Source organism: Podarcis raffonei, chromosome 8 (assembly GCF_027172205.1).
Source record: "Podarcis raffonei isolate rPodRaf1 chromosome 8, rPodRaf1.pri, whole genome shotgun sequence".
In the NCBI taxonomy this organism is placed as follows: Eukaryota; Metazoa; Chordata; class Lepidosauria; order Squamata; family Lacertidae; genus Podarcis; species Podarcis raffonei.
This window is the reverse complement of record NC_070609.1, coordinates 34,958,798-34,976,386: the sequence shown is the minus strand read 5'-3', so window position 1 is coordinate 34,976,386 and position 17,589 is coordinate 34,958,798.

Below are 17,589 nucleotides of genomic sequence, written 5' to 3'. Positions count from 1 at the left end.
CAGAAGATTTCCCCTCTGACTTGACACGTCTGTGAGCTTTCTCCATTATGCGAACAGGAGATGAGGGCTCACTCTTGGACACTCTCTTAACAACCTGTGGAGACGCCCTACTCTGTTCAGGGACCTGGTCTCCACCAGCAGGTTCAGGCTCTGGCTCTTCCTCCTCCTCAGAGTCAGACAGACAATCTGAGTGAACGTCAGAGCTCGCTTTGCGCCTTGCCCAACCATCCTGCTCAAAGAACTCAGCCTGTTTACTGACCAGAAGCTTGGTCTGATCACCTTCTGGATATGCGAATCTCCACCCTTTTGTCGCAGGCTCATATCCACAGAAGATCATTTCCTGGTACCTTGGGCCACCCTCCTGCTGCAGAAACTTTGGTACAGGTACCATGGCTCTGCTACCAAAAGTGCGAAAGAAATGCACAAGCGGCTTCTGTCGATGAAGCAGGAAATACGGGGTGTCACCTACCACTGCATTGTAGCACCTGTTCATCGTGAAATTGGCCGTTTTTACCGCCTCCCCCCAAAAACTTTGAGGCAAACCAGAGTCATCCAGTAGAATCTCTGATGCTTGAACCAGAGCTTCACTCCTAAGCTCTGCCACGCCACTGTCCTGAGGAGAAGTCACCTTGTGACGTATCCCCCTCTGGCGAAAGAAACCCTTTAGAGCAGACCCAGTGACCTCTGAACCTCGGTCACACTTGAACCCCTGCACCTTGGTGGAGAACCTTAGTTCCACTTCAGCAACCCAATCTTTGATCAGTTGTGTTGCCTCCTCCTTAGTTTTCAGCGTGAAAGCCCATGCGTTCCGCGTATAATCATCTGTCAGCACCATCAGCCACTTGGCCTTGCCCAGACTTGGCTGTGGCATACCAAAAAGGTCTGCATGCACAAGCTCAAAAGGCTTTGTGGTTACTCTCTCCACCCTGGGATAATTATATCCCTTGTTCTTGGCTTTTCTGCAAGCCCTGCAATTCAAAGGTTCACCACATTCTCTTACCTTGCACCCTTTGGTGCACTCTGATAACATCTGAATGTCTTCACAGGAACCATGTGACATTCTCTTGTGCCACACGCAAGCACACGACACATGAGTGTGATCAGTGGCTTTCCCAGCATTCCCCTCACCCTCCAGAGGTGTTTCCAGAACAAAGAGGTTGTTCTGATTTCTCTCAACACTTACCAGTTGCTTGCCCCCTCTGGAAATTGTACAGACATTCTTTTCAAAACTCACAGAATATCCCTCCTGTAAAAGGCATGGTACAGATAAAAGACAATGTTTTATCTCAGGCACGACGTAGACCTCTAGCTCCGCCTGCAAGAAAGAAACAAACACATTTCCAACAGTGGTTAAATGTCTCTGTGACCCATTAGCAAAAACAACTGTTTTCCCAGTTGAAACAGCCCTGCAGTTCCACATATGTCCATCAGGTGGCGCTGTCATCAGGTGATGACTGGCTCCAGAGTCTATGATCCAACGCAGCACTCTCTCCACACTGGAGCTGTCCCTAAGCATTGCCATGGCAACAATCTTCTCGCTGCCCCCATCCTTGGAGCCTCTGCAGATGTCCTCTCTGGTTGTCACGGCAACAGACTCCCCCCGGCAGGAAGACTTGCCCACGACCTTCACAGCTTCCGTAGATGCAACTCTCTCAGTTGCCTTGGAGACCGGACGTATCTCAGCGTTCCCACACAACTCCATAGCTCTTATCTCTCCTTGCTGCAGGTGGCCGGCCTTGAAGCCTTTAGCTCTTTGCAGCTTCCCAGGCTCACGACGTAAACAGCTCTTGGCAGCTTTTGGAGCTTTCAGAGGCGTCTCTGAGCTTTCACTGCTCACTGCCCCCCCACTACTCACGGGGCTCCCAGGACGTTTTCCTGCACCCCTTCTGGTGGGTAAAGGGCTCCCAACACTTGGCCTCTCTCCTGGCTCCTCACACAGACACGTTGCAGCATCCACACAGCCCCCAGGCTCAGCATTGCCAGCAACAGCAACAGTAACAGCAACAGTCCCTTCGCCCCCCCGTGAGGGCTCACAGCTCTTCCCAGCTGTGTGTCGGCTCTCAAGAATGTGGCCGGCGCCATCTTGCCTCTCCCCTTCGGATGCAGCCCCATCTTGGCCCTTGCTTCCCACCCCAGCTTCACAAGCTTCACGGAGTGCTAGCCAAGCAGCCTCAGGCCTTTCAGCATCCAGGACAACCGGCACCAGATGTGCATCCACATTCTCTGCCAAGCACACGCTTCTCAACTTCACTTTGCTCTGCAGCTTTTTCAGTCTCTGCGTTCCCAGTAGCCTTCAGTGGGCGCTGTACAACATCCCACAGCTGCTCCCCAACTAGCCAAAACTCTGCTTGAAAACTCCACTGCAGCCAATTATGGCTAGTCAGTTTCTGGCATGGCAACTTAAGCTGAGCCATTTTCCTGCTCCCCCGGGGCTGAGCCTACTCACGTAACAGAAGCTCCTCCTCAGCTGGCTTCTCCCACACGCAGGCACATCTCAGCAACAGCTTCCAAAGCTTGGCTGACCTCCCATAACCTATGGAGGCCAATGGCGTCCGGCACCCTTCTTAGCTGCGTCACTGCTGTCCGTGCCGGTAATAATCTCTTCCCAGCCTCTTTGGCCTTTGTAGCAGAGTTTACACAGCGGGGGAAACTGCTGCTTGTGTGGCCAATAAATCAGACTGCACGCAGGCTTTCCTCTTATCTCCAACAGTCTTTAATGAGTAGAATAACATCGTTTGTCAGCCCGGAGAAAAATCAGACATGATCTCCGCTTCTCGGTCAAAACCGAAAGAGAAAAACACACAGAGAAACACTCCCCTCTGTGAACATAGCCACGCCTCAGAATGTGAGACGTCACTCAGAACCTCTTAACCCTGTAAGTTCTGGTTCTCCTAACAGATCAATCCTTATTTATTTGTAAAAATATTTGTATACCGCTATATCATCCAAAGTATATCAAAGCTGTTTACAAAAATAAAAACTACCACCCACTTTGGGAACTACTGTATTAAACTTTTTAAATAATGACTTCTGGTGAGCTGTTGCTTGTCTCTACAAGGAAGTGGAGGCAGCTTCATCCTGGGACAAGGGTGGGGAGACTTCACCCCCCCCCAAACTGGCGTGGCTCCTTGTAATGTGACCGTGTTCGGGGTTTGCAATGGGGAGGTGTGGACCTGGCTCTTGGCAAGTAATGAGGCTAGCTCTCCTTGAGGTCAGGCATCTGCACAAAAGAGAACTAATATCTGTGAGCCTGCCTCATGAAGGCTTCCTTTGCAGAGATGCCCAAAGGGAGATTTGCTGCCTTGCTGAGAGGATTTCTGTGCCCCTTAAAGGTAAAGGTAAAGGGACCCCTGACCATTAGGTCCAGTCGTGATGGACTCTGGGGTTGCGGCGCTCATCTTGCTTTATTGGCCGAGGGAGCCGGCGTACAGCTTCCGGGTCATGTGGCCAGCATGACTAAGCTGCTTCTGGAGAACCAGAGCAGTGCACGGAAACGCCGTTTACCTTCCCGACAGAGCGGTACCTATTTATCTACTTGCATTTTGACGTGCTTTCGAACTGCTAGGTTGGCAGGAGCAGGGACTGAGCAATGGGAGCTCACCCCGTCGCGGGGATTCGAACCACCAACCTTCTGATTGGCAAGTCCTAGGCTCTGTGGTTTAACCAACAGCGCCACCCGGTTCCTCTGTGCCCCTTAGGAGCTTGCAAATTGTGCAGAGCTTCAGTCTGCAATAGCAGCAAGAACTGCTTCCATGTTGGAGCCCCAGGCAGTGTCTGTGTGGCTCGTGGGAAGTCTCTTAGCCAGCCACTGGCCAGCCCTGCTTAGCTTTCAGCAAGCGAGTGGCTGTGTGGGCCTTCAGGTGTGGCTGGGACCTGAGGTTTGGGAGCCCGGTAACCTGTTCCCAGAGCACCAGCAATGCCTGGAAATGAGAGGCAAGGAGAGGCGAGATTAAGACCTAATGAAAGGGCTAATCCCCCTTCCTCTCTTGCACTGATCCTCTTGGGTCAGGCAGGCGCTTATCCCTCCCAAGGCAGCATCCCAGAGGGGAAGCCACAACCCCAGTCTCTGTCTTGGGCACCTGGTTTTGCTTGCAGCAGTGGAGCGAGAGCAGGTGAAGATGGCACTCTGCTGGGTGGGTGGGTGAAGGCAGGCATCCTGGGGGCAGGAGGCAAATTCTGCACAACATGCCTGTGTGTGTGTGTGTGTGTGAGAGAGAGAGAGAGAGAGAGAGAGAGAGAGAGAGAGAGAGAGAGAGAGATGCAATGTCATCCATGACAAATATCAGGAAAGAAGATGTGCTGTAGTTATTAGCTGATCCTAGGCACTTCCTGCCTTTTTGGTGTTTATGAGACCCACAGTTTCTCCTCTTTCTTCTGCAGAGGCGCCATGGTGCCCCACAGGAGGCTGCTCCACCCCAGAGCTGGCTTCAAGTTGCTTTTGGCGCTGGTGCCAAAGGCCCTGGATGGGCTTCTTCTCCTCTGGCGAGCCGTGTGGGTTAGTATATGTGGAGTAGTGTAGGACTTCATTAGCAGGCTGGGAGTAGCCTTGTGACTGGGTGAAACATAGCTCATGTTTTCCCCTCTGGGATCAGTCAGCCAAAGGGGAGGAGCCTTTCAGGAGATCACTGAGTTTTGCCTTTGCACAAACGGACCTTGCTGAACTTTTGCAGTGGCGTAGGCAGGGGTAAAACGGCACCATTTAGGCACCGGCTACACCCCCATCTTTGCCAGTGTTGTGGGCTCGCAACTGACCCCTTGATGCAATATGGACAGGGTTTGTCATTTTTCAAGAAGAAACAACATTCCATTTAGTGATGGTTTTTCCAGAGTAACATCTGGCTTCTAAAATTGTTTGGTGGGGAAAGAGTTAGAGTACGTACATACATTTCACTTTTAAATTTTGAAAAGTTTGCATGTTGGTTAGCAGACCATCCCTATTTTCCAAGGACAGTCCTGGATTTACAGAAGCTATCCCCATTTCTGATTTGATCCCAGAATGTTCTGCTTTTCCTTAGGATGTCTCTATTTTCATCGGAGAAATGTTGGAGGGTACGGGTTAGAGTGAATTGGGGGAGGTTCTGTGGGGTTTGTGTGTGGGTTTTAAACTCCCTTGTTAATTGTGTCTTGTTTTTTAAATTATCTGCTTCCTACTCCTTATTTATTTGTTTCATAATACCTATCTACTGCTTGATTGTAAAAAAACAACCCTCAAAGTGGTTTACAAAGAGAATAAAGCTATAAATTTATCAGAAAAACAACTTTAAAAAAACCACACACAAAACATTCGAAAGATAAAACCAATAAAAAAAATTAAAACCCACATCAGCTTTCTAAGCATCTGCATAGGCTTGTCTAAACAAAAAATGTTTTTAGCAGGTGCCGGAAAAGAGTGCAATGAACGTCCCTGCCTGATATCCATAGGCAGGGAGTTCCAGAGTGTAGACGCCGCAGGCTGTGAGCTTCCTTTCTGACATTCCTCAAATGTGGAAGCACCAGCATCCCAGAGGGTGGCAAGCAGAGGGTGGAGAAAGGCAGCCATGCTGCGCATTGTGGTTCAGAGGTTTGCACTTCACCAAACTGCAGTGCCCTGGATTCTTTTGGGGAAGCCCTGGCAGATACAATGCTGTAAATGTGAGGCAGTTTGGTAGGGCAGGTAATGCACCCTCAGGTGAGAAAGGGGGTGGGTGGGATTTCCTTGCCCTTCTAACTGCTCTCTTTCCACCTCCACAGGTTATCTTGTTCTGTTACAAGCTCTGCTGGGAAGCCGCCTTTGACCTTGTGCAGGAGGTAACAGCCCTGAATCTTGCAAGTAACCCCCCACCCCAATGCCACCTCTATCCAAGCTAAATAGACATCTCAGCCTTCGGGGTGTCAGAGTGTTATAAAGGCTGGGGGTCTAAAATACTGTTATACGCAACCCCAGTCTCCAAATCATGAGAGCATCCTGGGGTTCCAGGAGCTTACCCAGGGTTTGGTTTTCTTGGAATGAAGGTTAGAGAAGACTGTGGTGTCTTTAGAGTACATAGTTTTATTTACACATATATACAACCTGAGGATGAAGATGGAGGGGCTCACAACGTCAACACCCCAACAGATCTTGCTTCTCCATTTGTCACAGCTTTGGATCCAGCATAGAGGAAGCATGTCTCTGTGTCGCCAGCTTCCAGCTCACTCTGGCTGCTGTTCTCTTACCCAGCAGCTAGGAATGGTGGTGGGTGTGAGCCCCGCCCATTAATCCAGTGGGAACCATCACTCAGCTGTAGCTTTTGCTACCAGGCTCATTCTTTTGGGATGCTGATGAAGACACTTAAGTGGCCAGCTACGGTCATTGTTTTACAAAAAAAATTGTCTGACTAGTTTAGCAAACTAACCCTCACTGGGTACAGGACCCCAAGAATTGGAAGGGACTAGACTGACCCCCCCAATCCACAATAAAACCTTGAGTTTGATGTTCTCACCCTCTGGTGCTGTCTTAGGCTTGTTCGTCAATGACTTCATGGCTGGAGGACATCAGTGAAGCCCACCAAGGAGATGGGCTCCTCTCCTCACCAACAACCCCTGAGCCCCAAGAGGCAGGTTTGTAGACTTATGATGGGCATGGTTTTTTTGGGGGGGGGGAGTGAGATGAAGGGGTTGAACTAGATGGGCCTCCTGATCCAGCTGTTGCAGGCCTCTTCTTAGTTGTTTTTTTAATGATTCCTAGATGGAACTTCCATGGACAGAATCATGGAATGGTGGTGAGCAAGAGTGAGAGATGGCCATTGCTCTTACATCTTGCTTGTGGGCTTCCCTTTGGGGACATCTGGTTGGCTACTGTGAGGACAGGGTGATGGGCTAGATGGGGCCCTGTGTGGCCAGATCCAATGGCATCTCCTTCCATTCCACCCCATTAGTCCATGGAAACCAGCTTTGTCCACCTTAGGAGCAAATGGTTCTCCAGGGTCTCAGGCCGAGAGAAGGGTCTACAATTTGGGATTGTGTTAGCAGAAGATGCCAGGGACTGAGGTTAGGACCTTCTGCAAAGGCTCTGTTGCCACCAACCTCTGGGTTTCTTGTCTGAGGGTTGCCTGAAGTTCACAGGCAGAGGCAGTTGGGGCAAGGTATCTAACATCCTGCATCACAGGGGGTTGAACTAGAGATGACCCTTTGAACCCTTCCTTCTCTACGATTCTATGATCTTGGTGTTTCCAGGTGCTGAGAAACTGGGGAAGATGGTGCAGATGCTCCAGGAGTCCAGCAGCACCATGCTGGGGCAGCTGGTGGGTCTGGAGGCTGAGGTGCAGCACATCAGCCAGGAGCTGCGAGCTGAGAAGCTCCTGTGGAGCAGCCGCTACCTGGAGCTGCTCAGGGAGCAGCAAGAACTGCTTGTGCAGGTGGGCCTGGAGCGGAAACCCCCTGTTTCCCAGGAGTCACTTCCTCAAGGCTCCTCTTCAGCAGGAAAGATGGTAGGGCAGGGGTGGGGGGCAAATCTGTACCCCGCCCCCAAAGCTGTCAGGACCTGCAGCTCTTGCTATTCTCCCTGGCTGTTCTCGGTCTGATGGGAATTGGAGTCTCAGTGGAATGGGCTACCTGGGAAGGTGATGGTCTCTCCTTCATTGTGGGTGGATGGACAGGGATTCTTTAGCTGTGATTCCTGGAGTGCAGTGGGTTGGACTAGATGGCCCCTGAGGTTCCTTCCAACTCTAGAGTTCTATGATTCTATATCTGGAGGGCCACTCCTAATGGAAGGGCCACCATGTACCTGTGCCCCAAGACAAGAGTTTATTTTTGCAATTATTATTTTGCAAATTCCAAGGGCTAAGGCCATCCCGAACTGAGGACAGGCTGGAGAATGCCAGCAGGAAGGTCCTCTGGGGAAACCCCACCAAAGGGAGAGAATGGAGCTGCGTTCAAGCTGTGCTAATGGGCTTCGGCAGCAGAACTTCATACTGGTCCCCCCACCCTACAGATCATCTCTTGTTGAAATTTATATCCCACCCTTCTCCCTCTGCAACAACCCTGAGTCCAGTCTCCCACCTCTCAGTCTACCCTGCCCCTGCTGAGTGTCCAACCATGGCAACAGAAGTGACACTCGCTCATTAAGAGTGTAGGGCCAAGACCTGGGTTCGAATCACCACTTAGCGTGAAGCTCACTGGGTGACCTTGTGGGTCAGTCACTGCCTCTCAGCCTCCACCTACCCCACAGGGTAGTTGTGAGGATAAAATGGAAGGGGTGGGGGAAGAACTGCATAGGCCACCTTGAGCTCCTTGGAGGAAAAAAGTGATATATAAATTCAACAAGTAAAATCATAAATGAATGAATCAAGCCCTCTGTTTGGTGCAGTTCCAAAGGCAGGACCAGACTCTGTGGCTGCAGGACATGGAAGGGAAGAGTGATGCCCAAGAGGCCCTGGGATGCTACACAGAGGCTGGTGGCCAGAGGACACAGGCTGCAGCAGGCAAGTGAGCCCAAAGGACAGCGGATCTCAAGCTGGTGATGGAAGGGGAAGCTATATGGTGGTTTGGCAGGTCAAGGTGGCAGAGAAGGAGAACTTGCAGGGTAGCGAGATGCCAGAAGGGTGGTGGAAGTAAGCAAGAAGCTGGTTTCTACCAAATGGGCTTTGCTGCTCTGAGTTTCAGCCTGCAATATGTTTCACCACCTGTATATTGTTCTGCTTCCTTTCAGAGCTTCCCTCTCCCTAGTCTTACAGACTACGAACAGAAGCCGGCTGAAAACAAGAGAGGCATGCTCAAAGTTGCACAAAGAGTCCCTTGTAGAAGGAGAACTGGAACCCACGTCTCTGTTTCTAGCCCCCTGGACTGCACAGGCTCACTGATAAAATAAACAGGATTAAATAATCTAGGGGTTGCTATATTTCAAAAAGTGAAAATCTGGACCCAAAAGTTGTTGAGCTTTTGAGCAGGTGCCGGAAAAGAGTGTAATGAAGGCCTCTGCCTGATGTCAGTAGGCAGGGAGTTCCAGAGTGTAGACGCCGCAGGCTCTGAGCTTCCTTTCTGACTTTCCTCAAATGTGGAAACACCAGCATCCCAGAGGGTGGCAAGCAGAGGGGTGGAGAAAGGCAGCCATACTGCTCATTGTGGTTCAGACAGTCCAGAGACACTGGACACTGTTTCCGATGGCCAGATCCCAGCGATGTCCGGGAAATTCCGGATGTATGGCAACCCTAAATAATCCCAAAGCCAGAACCGTTGTGACAAGGGGGCCTCTGGCCTATACCGGGTTGCCTTCAGGTGGCTTGGGGGGGGGGGTCAGATAACTCCATACCCTCCATCATTTCTCCAATGAAATTAGGGACATCCTAAGGAAAAGTGGGACATTCCGGGATCAAATCAGAAACTGGGACGGCTTCTCTAAATCAGGGACGTCCCTGGAAAAGAGGAACACTTGGAGGGTCCCATTTGGAGTCATGTCCTCCATGAGAATTTTCTTGCCTGAGATTCAAAAGAAACTCTAGGCTATAGGGGCTTTGATCAGATAAAGCTCCAAGGGTCTCCAAGAGGCTAATAGATGGATGAAACAGGAATGGGGCGGGGGGATACACAACATTTGTGTGTGTCCTTGACTGGTGGGTTGGCACCTCTCTCTGCCTGCATTCTGACCATGGTCTGTGGTGCTTTTGGTGCTATGGAGGGTGCTGCCACTAGGTGGCACCCATAGCCTTCTCTGTTTGCTGGCTAGCTGGCTAATTCTAAAAGGTCTCCCTGCTTTCAGATTTAAAGGGCACCGAGACCAGCTTCTGGAGGAAGGATGGGGTGACAGGGATTGAGTCAGAGCTGGTGGTGTGTGGTGTGGAGGTTATAGGCCGTGATCTAGCCTAATCTCCATACTTGATGTGGGAGATCAAGAGAGATGTTGTGAGAGAGGGAGAAAATACTTGCGTCCCTGATTCCTGGTACCTAAATGCAGGACTTTACGTTTATCTCTTCTGAATCTCATCTTGTAGGTTTCAGTCCAGCATTCCAGCCTGTCAATATCATTCTGAAACTTGATTCTTCTTTCTGTGGTTTAAGCTGTTCCTCCCAGCTTCATTCAACCTGCAGATTAGATAGGCACCCTCTCTACACGCTCAGACAAGTCATTTAGAAAATTGATGAGCAGCAGAATGCTTTGTACTTTCCGACCATATTGACAAAATACATACGTAGATACGTTATTTTATTTGAATGCCACCTTTCCATAGTTCAAAACATGCTCAAGGTGGAAATTACAAACATATCAAATAATTACAAACATAACCCCCCCAAATCAAAAAGTTCCAAATTTGAAATTTTTTCACATAGAAATAATTGAACAATTTCCACAAAAAATAATACCAGTAACAGGAACAGCCTCCTGCAACAACACCCCCCTAAATAATACCGCAGTGCAATAGTCTGTTCAGCAGCCTCATTTTTTGTAGCTGGAGTCAGTCAGTCTCAGTCAAGATAGTCTCTGACGTCTTCAGCAAACTGGAATGTGTGCAGAAGAGGGAGACCAAAGTGATAAAGGGTCTGGAAACAAAGCCTTATGAGGAATGGTTGAGGGAGTTGGGGATGTTTAGCCTGGAGAAAACTGAAAGGTGATATGATACCCAACTTCAAATACCTGAAGGGCTGTCACAGGGAAGATGGAGCAAGATTGTTTTCTGCTGATCCAGAGGGAAGGATGTGAACCAATGGATTTAAATGACAACAAAGGAGATTCTGACTGAACCTTAGGGAAAACTTTCTGGTGCTAAGAGCTGTTTGATAGTGGAACAGACTCCTTCAGAAGATGGTGGCCTCTCCTTCATTGGAGGTTTTTAAAGAGAGGTTGGGTGGCCATCTGTCAGGGATTCTAGAGCTGTAATTCCTGCATTGCAGGGGGCTGGACTAGCTGAACCTTGGGGGTCCTTCCAACTCTACAGTTCTATGATTCTATGAATTCTGTTGCAGTCCTCTTGAAACTTCCCTCCAGGCTGACGCAGAGCCATTCACAGCGAGCTCTCGGTGGCTATGGTTGCTCAACCACCCGTGGATCCACCTAACAGTGTTATTATCCAGCCCATGTTTTTACCATGTTGTCAACAAGGAGATTGTGGGAGCCCTTGTGGATGGCTTTGTTGAAACCAAGATGTAGTGTGTGCATGCCTTGCCCACCAATGACCTAGTAACTCAATCAGCAAAGGAGATAAAGTTTCCCTGGCACAACTTATTCTTGGTAAACTCATCCTGGCTCCTAGTAATCAATGCATTCTTTTCTTGATACTCACAGACCAACCCCTTAGTAGTGCTGCTGCAGAGTTCAGCCCTGGCTAGTCTGTCATTTCCTGGATCCACCTTTCCTCCTCTTTTGAAGGTAGGGACAACACTCCCCTTCCGAGAATTCTCAAAGATCACAGGCAGCAGCTGTGAAATAACTTCCACCATCTGCTTATAATTGTAGTATTATTTCCACTCAGAGCTGTTGTTTGTACACAGGGGTAGGGACACCTCTCTCTTGCAAATTTGGGATGCCACCTAGCCAAGCTAAGGGCAACTTAGCCCTGCCCATTTCAGTGAGAAGGAGAGAAGCATGTGTGCTTAACTCTTGCATTAAAGCAAGCCAGTAATGTAGTGGATCATGCGCCTAAATTCAAAGGACTTGTAAAAAAGCAGGAAAGGAAATCAGGTTAAGGCCATAATAAAAACTCTCTCAAGTAAATTTAAAACCCCACTTTAAAGGTACTGCTTGCTGTCATAGCTGTCACAGATTGGAAGCTCAAGCTGACATGCATGGTCTCTCACTCTTCATCCTCACTACAACCCTGAGGTTGGTAAGGCTAAGAGATTGGTCACCACTCAAGGTTACCCTAGGGACATGGGTGGCGCTGTGGGTTAAACCACAGAGCCTAGGACTTGCTGATCAGAAGGTCGGCGGTTCGAATCCCCGCGATGGGGTGAGCTCCCGTTGCTCTGTCCCAGCTCCTGCCAACCTAGCAGTTCGAAAGCACGTCAAAGTGCAAGTAGATAAATAGGTACCACTCCGGCGGGAAGGTAAATGGCGTTTCCGTGTGCTGCCCTGGTTCACCAGAAGCGGCTTAGTCATGCTGGCCACATGACCCAGAAGCTGTCTGCGGACAAACGCCGGCTCCCTTGGCCTATAGAGCGAGATGAGCGTGCAACCCCAGAGTCAGTCACGACTGGACCTAATGGTCAGGGGTCCCTTTACCTTTACAAGGTTACCCAGTGAGCTTCATGACTGAGTAGGGATTTGGTCTGTCAGGTCCCTAGGCCAGCACTCTAACCATGACACTGCAATAGGTGGGATGAGAAAGAAATACACTCTGAACATGCTCAGACACATGGTCCCCTGGATGACGATTTATTATTCCAGTCACTGGCTCCCGCACCCCATCAGAGGAGAGGTTTCCTCTTTGCTTCTGATCTTCTGACGGGCATTTCCCCGCCCAGGTCTCTTCCAGAGGAAAGGATAGGCAAGGTGCAGCCCGATGGCAGCTGCCTTCCCCAGGCACAGGATGAGTCATGCAGGAGAGGGCAGGAAGCATCTCGTTCTGTGGAAAGGCTGCTGGGAATGGGGATGAGCTGGATGCCATGTCAGAAGGGAGGTGAGCATGCCAGCCTGGGGCAACGGGCAGCACAAGGGAGGGAGGAACATAGGAATGTAAGAAGTGCCTTCTGGATCAGGCCAGTGGCCAGTCTAGTCCAGCATCCTGTACTGGGGTTCAGAAGCATGGTTGCTTCCAAACTGTGGAGGCAAAGCATAGCCATCCTGGCTCGTAGCCATCAATAACCTTATGATTTTGTCCAACCCTCTTTTAGAGCCATCCAAGTCCCTGTCCCTGTAGGAGGGAGTTCCAATAGTTTAACTATGTGCTACGTGAAGAAAGACTTTGGGCTTGTCCACACTTCCGCTTGCCCTGTGCCTAGAAAGAACGGGACTCCAAGCAGTTTTCGGCTTGCCCTGTGCTTTCTTTGTCCTGCTGCTCTCCTCTGGAAAAACCCGCCTGCTTCCTTGGGGTCCTTCTATGCAGCAGAAGGAGAGGGGAACCCCCCCGCCCCCCGCATATCACTGTAGTCCAGAGAATCAAATGATGGGATGGGAACATCCGTTCAAAACTCAACTTATTGCATAAGAAGAGCCTGGGTGCTGCATCAGGCCAGAGGCGCATGTAGCCCAGCATCCTGTTCTCACTACAATCTGTCTCCACCAGTAACTATTTCCCCATCTGCAAAATGGGAACAACGGCACTCTGAGTTGTTTAGAGGTCAACCAAGGTAAGGACTACAAAGCACACTAGCCCTGTATCATAGGAACCCAACTAAGCCGGACAACCTTTGCCTATTTACGATTATGCTTCCTGTTGGGCTTGGAGCTCAGCAGTGCCCAGTCTCTGTCCCCACGGCCAGAGGAAACTCTTTCCTTGTTGATCTATAATCACGGTGGGGTGGGGGGAGTGGGGAGGTAGGGAAGGAGGGGATTCCCCTTCCACCTTGGCTCAGACTGGGTGAGGCTGCTCTGTCTTCCTGGTCTCACAGGGAGCTGTATTTGGAAAGGCAGAGAGAGGTGAGAAGAAGGTAAGGCTGCAGAGGGAAGGAGCTATCGCCCCATGGACAGGTGTGACAGCAGAATTTTTAAATGCTGCAGTTCCTCCTCTGTTGCCTTCAATGTGACAAGCCTCACACGGCGAAGGGCCGTAGCTCAGTGGTATGTGTGCAGAAGGTCCCAGGTTCAATCCCCAGGTAGGGCTAGGAATGTCTCCCTCCTGAAGCCCTGTAAAGCAGCTGCCAGTCAGTTGAGCTAGATGGACCAATGGTCTGACTTAGTATAAGGCAGCTTCTTAGGGAGCCTGGAAGCCATCAGAGTCACTCATGTCTACTTGGCTGCTGCCCTCCTTGAAGCTCCAGGGAGCAGATCAATGGCTGTCCATAAAGCTGGACCTGTGGAGTTGATTGACCGAGTGTGGCATGTAAATAATAATATTTATATACCACCTTTATCTCCAAAGGATTTCAAGGTGGTGTACATGGTTCTCCTCACCATTTCATCCTCACAACAACCTTGTGAGTAGATTAGGCTAAGAGATGAGGACTGGCCCCACCCAGTGAGCTTCATAGCCGAGTGGAGATTCGAACTCTGGTCTCCCAGGTCATAGACTGACACCCTATCACACCACACTGGCTCCTAGAGTGGTTAGTGTGTTGGACTAGAACCGGGGAAACCAGGGTTCACATCCCTCCCCCACCCTCAGCCATGAAGCTCTCTGGGTGACCTGGCGCCTGCCGCTGCCTCTTAGTCTAACCTACCTTGCAGGGTTGTTGTGCACATTATATGAGAGGGGGGGAACCATGTACACCACCTTGAGCTCCTTGGAGGAAAGGGGTGGTACAAAAGTGCAACCAATAAATTAAACAAATGCATTTCAGAGCGGTTACATAAACTCCGGCTGAAATGGGTGTGGGGTTTTCCCCACAATGGGTAGACTGAGAGAGGCCCAAATCGCAGGTATTTGCAAGCCCTTTTCTTCTGCCTTCCCGCTGAGCTTCTCCAAGCCAAGAGGCTGAGTGATGGGCTGAGCTCCCTGCCTCACGTCTCCACAGACACAATCTGAAACCAGTCCCAACAAGCCCTGCCCTGCTGCTCACCCACGCAGCAAGAGCAACAGCACAGAGGCTCCAGGAAGTTGCTTCGAAGTCAGGTGATTTCTGGGGCTGGGAAAACCCCTCACAGTGCAACTGGCTGGGTTCAAGGGAAAGTTCAGCACCGCCAAAGGAGAAGGCCTGAGAGGCCTCTGGGAGGGTGGGAGCCACCAGACAGGCCTGAGGGTGGGGTGGGGGGAAGCCAGGAGGAGAGGGAGGCAGCCTTCCCCACCCCTTGTAGTCTCAGGCAGGATCTGCTGATGGAAAGAGCCTTGCTCATTGCCTCTGCACCCACCCAGCCAGCCTAGGCTCAGGGGAGGGGAGCAGGGAGATTCTACATCAGGGGTCAGCAAACTTTTTCAGCAGGGGGCTGGTCCACTGTCCCTCAGACCTTGTGGGGGGGCGGCGGACTATATTTTGGAGAAAAAAAATGAATTCCTATGCCCCGCAAATAACCCAGAGATGCATTTTAAATAAAAGGATACATTCTACTCATGTAAAAACACACTGATTCCCAGACCATCCGCAGGCCGGATTTAGAAGGCGATTGGGCCAGATCCAGCCCCTGGGCCTTAGTTTGCCTACCCATGTTCTACATCCATAAAGAGTAGCAGGAATCTTTCCCCTACCCCAACCTGTCCCAACATGGCATGTTCGCTAGCCTTGCATTGCAGAACACCTGCTTGGCCTGCAAAAGTTTCCAACCCCTGGGATTGCAGGTTTCAGGGCTAGGAAAGTACTCCCTGCAGAGCTGGCTCCCTTAGCCTGGCAGCCTCCAGGTGTTTTGAACCACAGCTCCCATCAGTTGTGGTCCTAAGAGCATAAGAGGAGCCTGCTAGATCAGGCCAGTGGCCCATGCGGCCCAGAATCCTGTTCTCACAGTGGCCAACCGGATGCCTGTGGGAAAGCTGCAAGCAGGATTTGAACACAAGAGCCTCTGCTTTCCTCTGGTTTCCAGCAACTGGCAATCCTCTTTTAAAGTGGCCATCACTGCTCCCTGTGGGAGTGAGTTCTATAGTTTAACTGTGAGCTGCAAGAAGATTTTCTTTTGTCTGTCCTTAATCTTCCAGCATTCAGCTTCGGTGGATGTCAATGAGTTATAAGAAGGGGGAAAATGTCTTTATATACTTTCTTCATATCATGCATAATTTTATAAACTTATGTCACCTCCTACTGTGAGAGTAGATGGGCCAATGGTTGGGCTTGAGCTGGTGGTGAAGGAATTAAATGCAGAGTCTTTCGCTCAAATGCATCAGACAGGCAGGCGGGAGTCCTGAAAGCCTCTGGTTGAACCTCTGACAGGCCTCGGGTGGAGGTGTGCTTGCAGTTTTAGTTTAGCTGAAGTTCCTCTGAAGTCACAGGAAAGCCCAGTGCCCGCCCCCCCCGAGACTGAACAAAACTGGGCACATCCCATGATGAGGAAAGTCCAACGTTCAAAGCTCAGCTCGGCGTACAGAGCACGAAGCGGAGACACAAACAAGGAAACTCCCACCTCAAGACAGAGAGCAACTTATTTCCTGCCCCCAAAACCACAGTGTGATTTTTTAATTATGCTTTTACCACTAGTAGCAGCAGAAGCAGCAGCAGCAAAAGTACGCCGGGAGAGCTGTTTCATACCAGGGCCAGACTGTTGCTCCATTTAGCTCCAGCAGTACCCACTTTTGACTGGGAGGAGTTTCCTGCCATCTCAGGCAAAGTTGGCTCTTCTCTGCCACCCGCTGCTGTAATGGGAAGCGCCAGAGACTGGAACCTGGGACAAGCTGCAGACGAAGCACATGCCTGACCCCCAGTGCTGTGGCTGTCCCTTGCAGGTTTTCGCCAACCTCTCCTCACGAGACATCGACAGGCGAAGAGTTTCGTCGTCTAGGCCGTGGGTCACCAACATGGCACCCATGGGTTCACACAGAGGAGGCCTCAAGAGGCCTTGCCTGGCAACCAGAGTCCCATCCCCAGCACTGAAATTAGGCTTGGAAGCAGGTTCCTATTTCTATTCTTTTTTCAGACTTGTGAGGGGGCACTTGGGGGTCCAGCTGGAGAGAGGAATTAACTCTCCCCTCAGCTGAAAACAACTCTCTGCACCTAGGGCACACCTCACACAGTTTCCCTCTTGGGTTTAAATTATGTTTATTTATGAAGTAAGGAGAGACAGAAAATATTTGTCCGGATAAAATTTGATTAACCAATTCTGCTCTTTGTAGCTGAGCAGGCAGGAGAAGAAGAGTTTGGATTTGATATCCCGCTTTATCACTACCTGAAGGAGTCTCAAAGCGGCTAACATTCTCCTTTCCCTTCCTCCCCCACAACAAACACTCTGTGAGGTGAGTGGGGCTGAGAGACTTCAGAGAAGTGTGACTGGCCCAAGGTCACCCAGCAGCTGCATGTGGAGGAGCGTAGACGCGAACCCGGTTCACCAGATTACGAGTCCACTGCTCTTAACCACTATACCACACTGGCACTGGAGGCACATGAGGAGTCCTGGGCACTCAGAAGTTTAGTGACGAGCCCAACAGAGGCAGGACCCTTCTCACCATGCACAGCAGAAACTCAGAAAGGTGGCTTTTGGAGAACTTTGAAGCCATTCAGTTGTTATGTCAGAACCTGAGAAGAGCTTGCTAGGTCAGGCCCATGGCCCCTCTGGTCCAGCATCCTGTTCTCAGTGGCCAACCAGATGCTTGTGGGAAATCTGCAAGAGCACAAGAGCCCTCTCCTCTCCTACGTTTCCAGCAACTGGTATTCAGAAGCATTGCTGCCTCCAACTGTGGAGGGCAGAGTGTAGCCATCATGGCTAGTAGCCACTGACAGTCTTACATGAATTTGCCCATTCCTTTTTTAAAGCCATCCAAGTTGGCAGCCCTCAAGTGCCTCCAGTGGGAGTGAGTTCCATGGTTTAAGTTGAAGCAGGAGAGGCAGGGCTCCATTTCATGACTCGAGAGCTGCTGCTAGAGTTTGGGGTGGAAATGGAGAGAATGTCTTTCTTAGCATCTTGCAGCA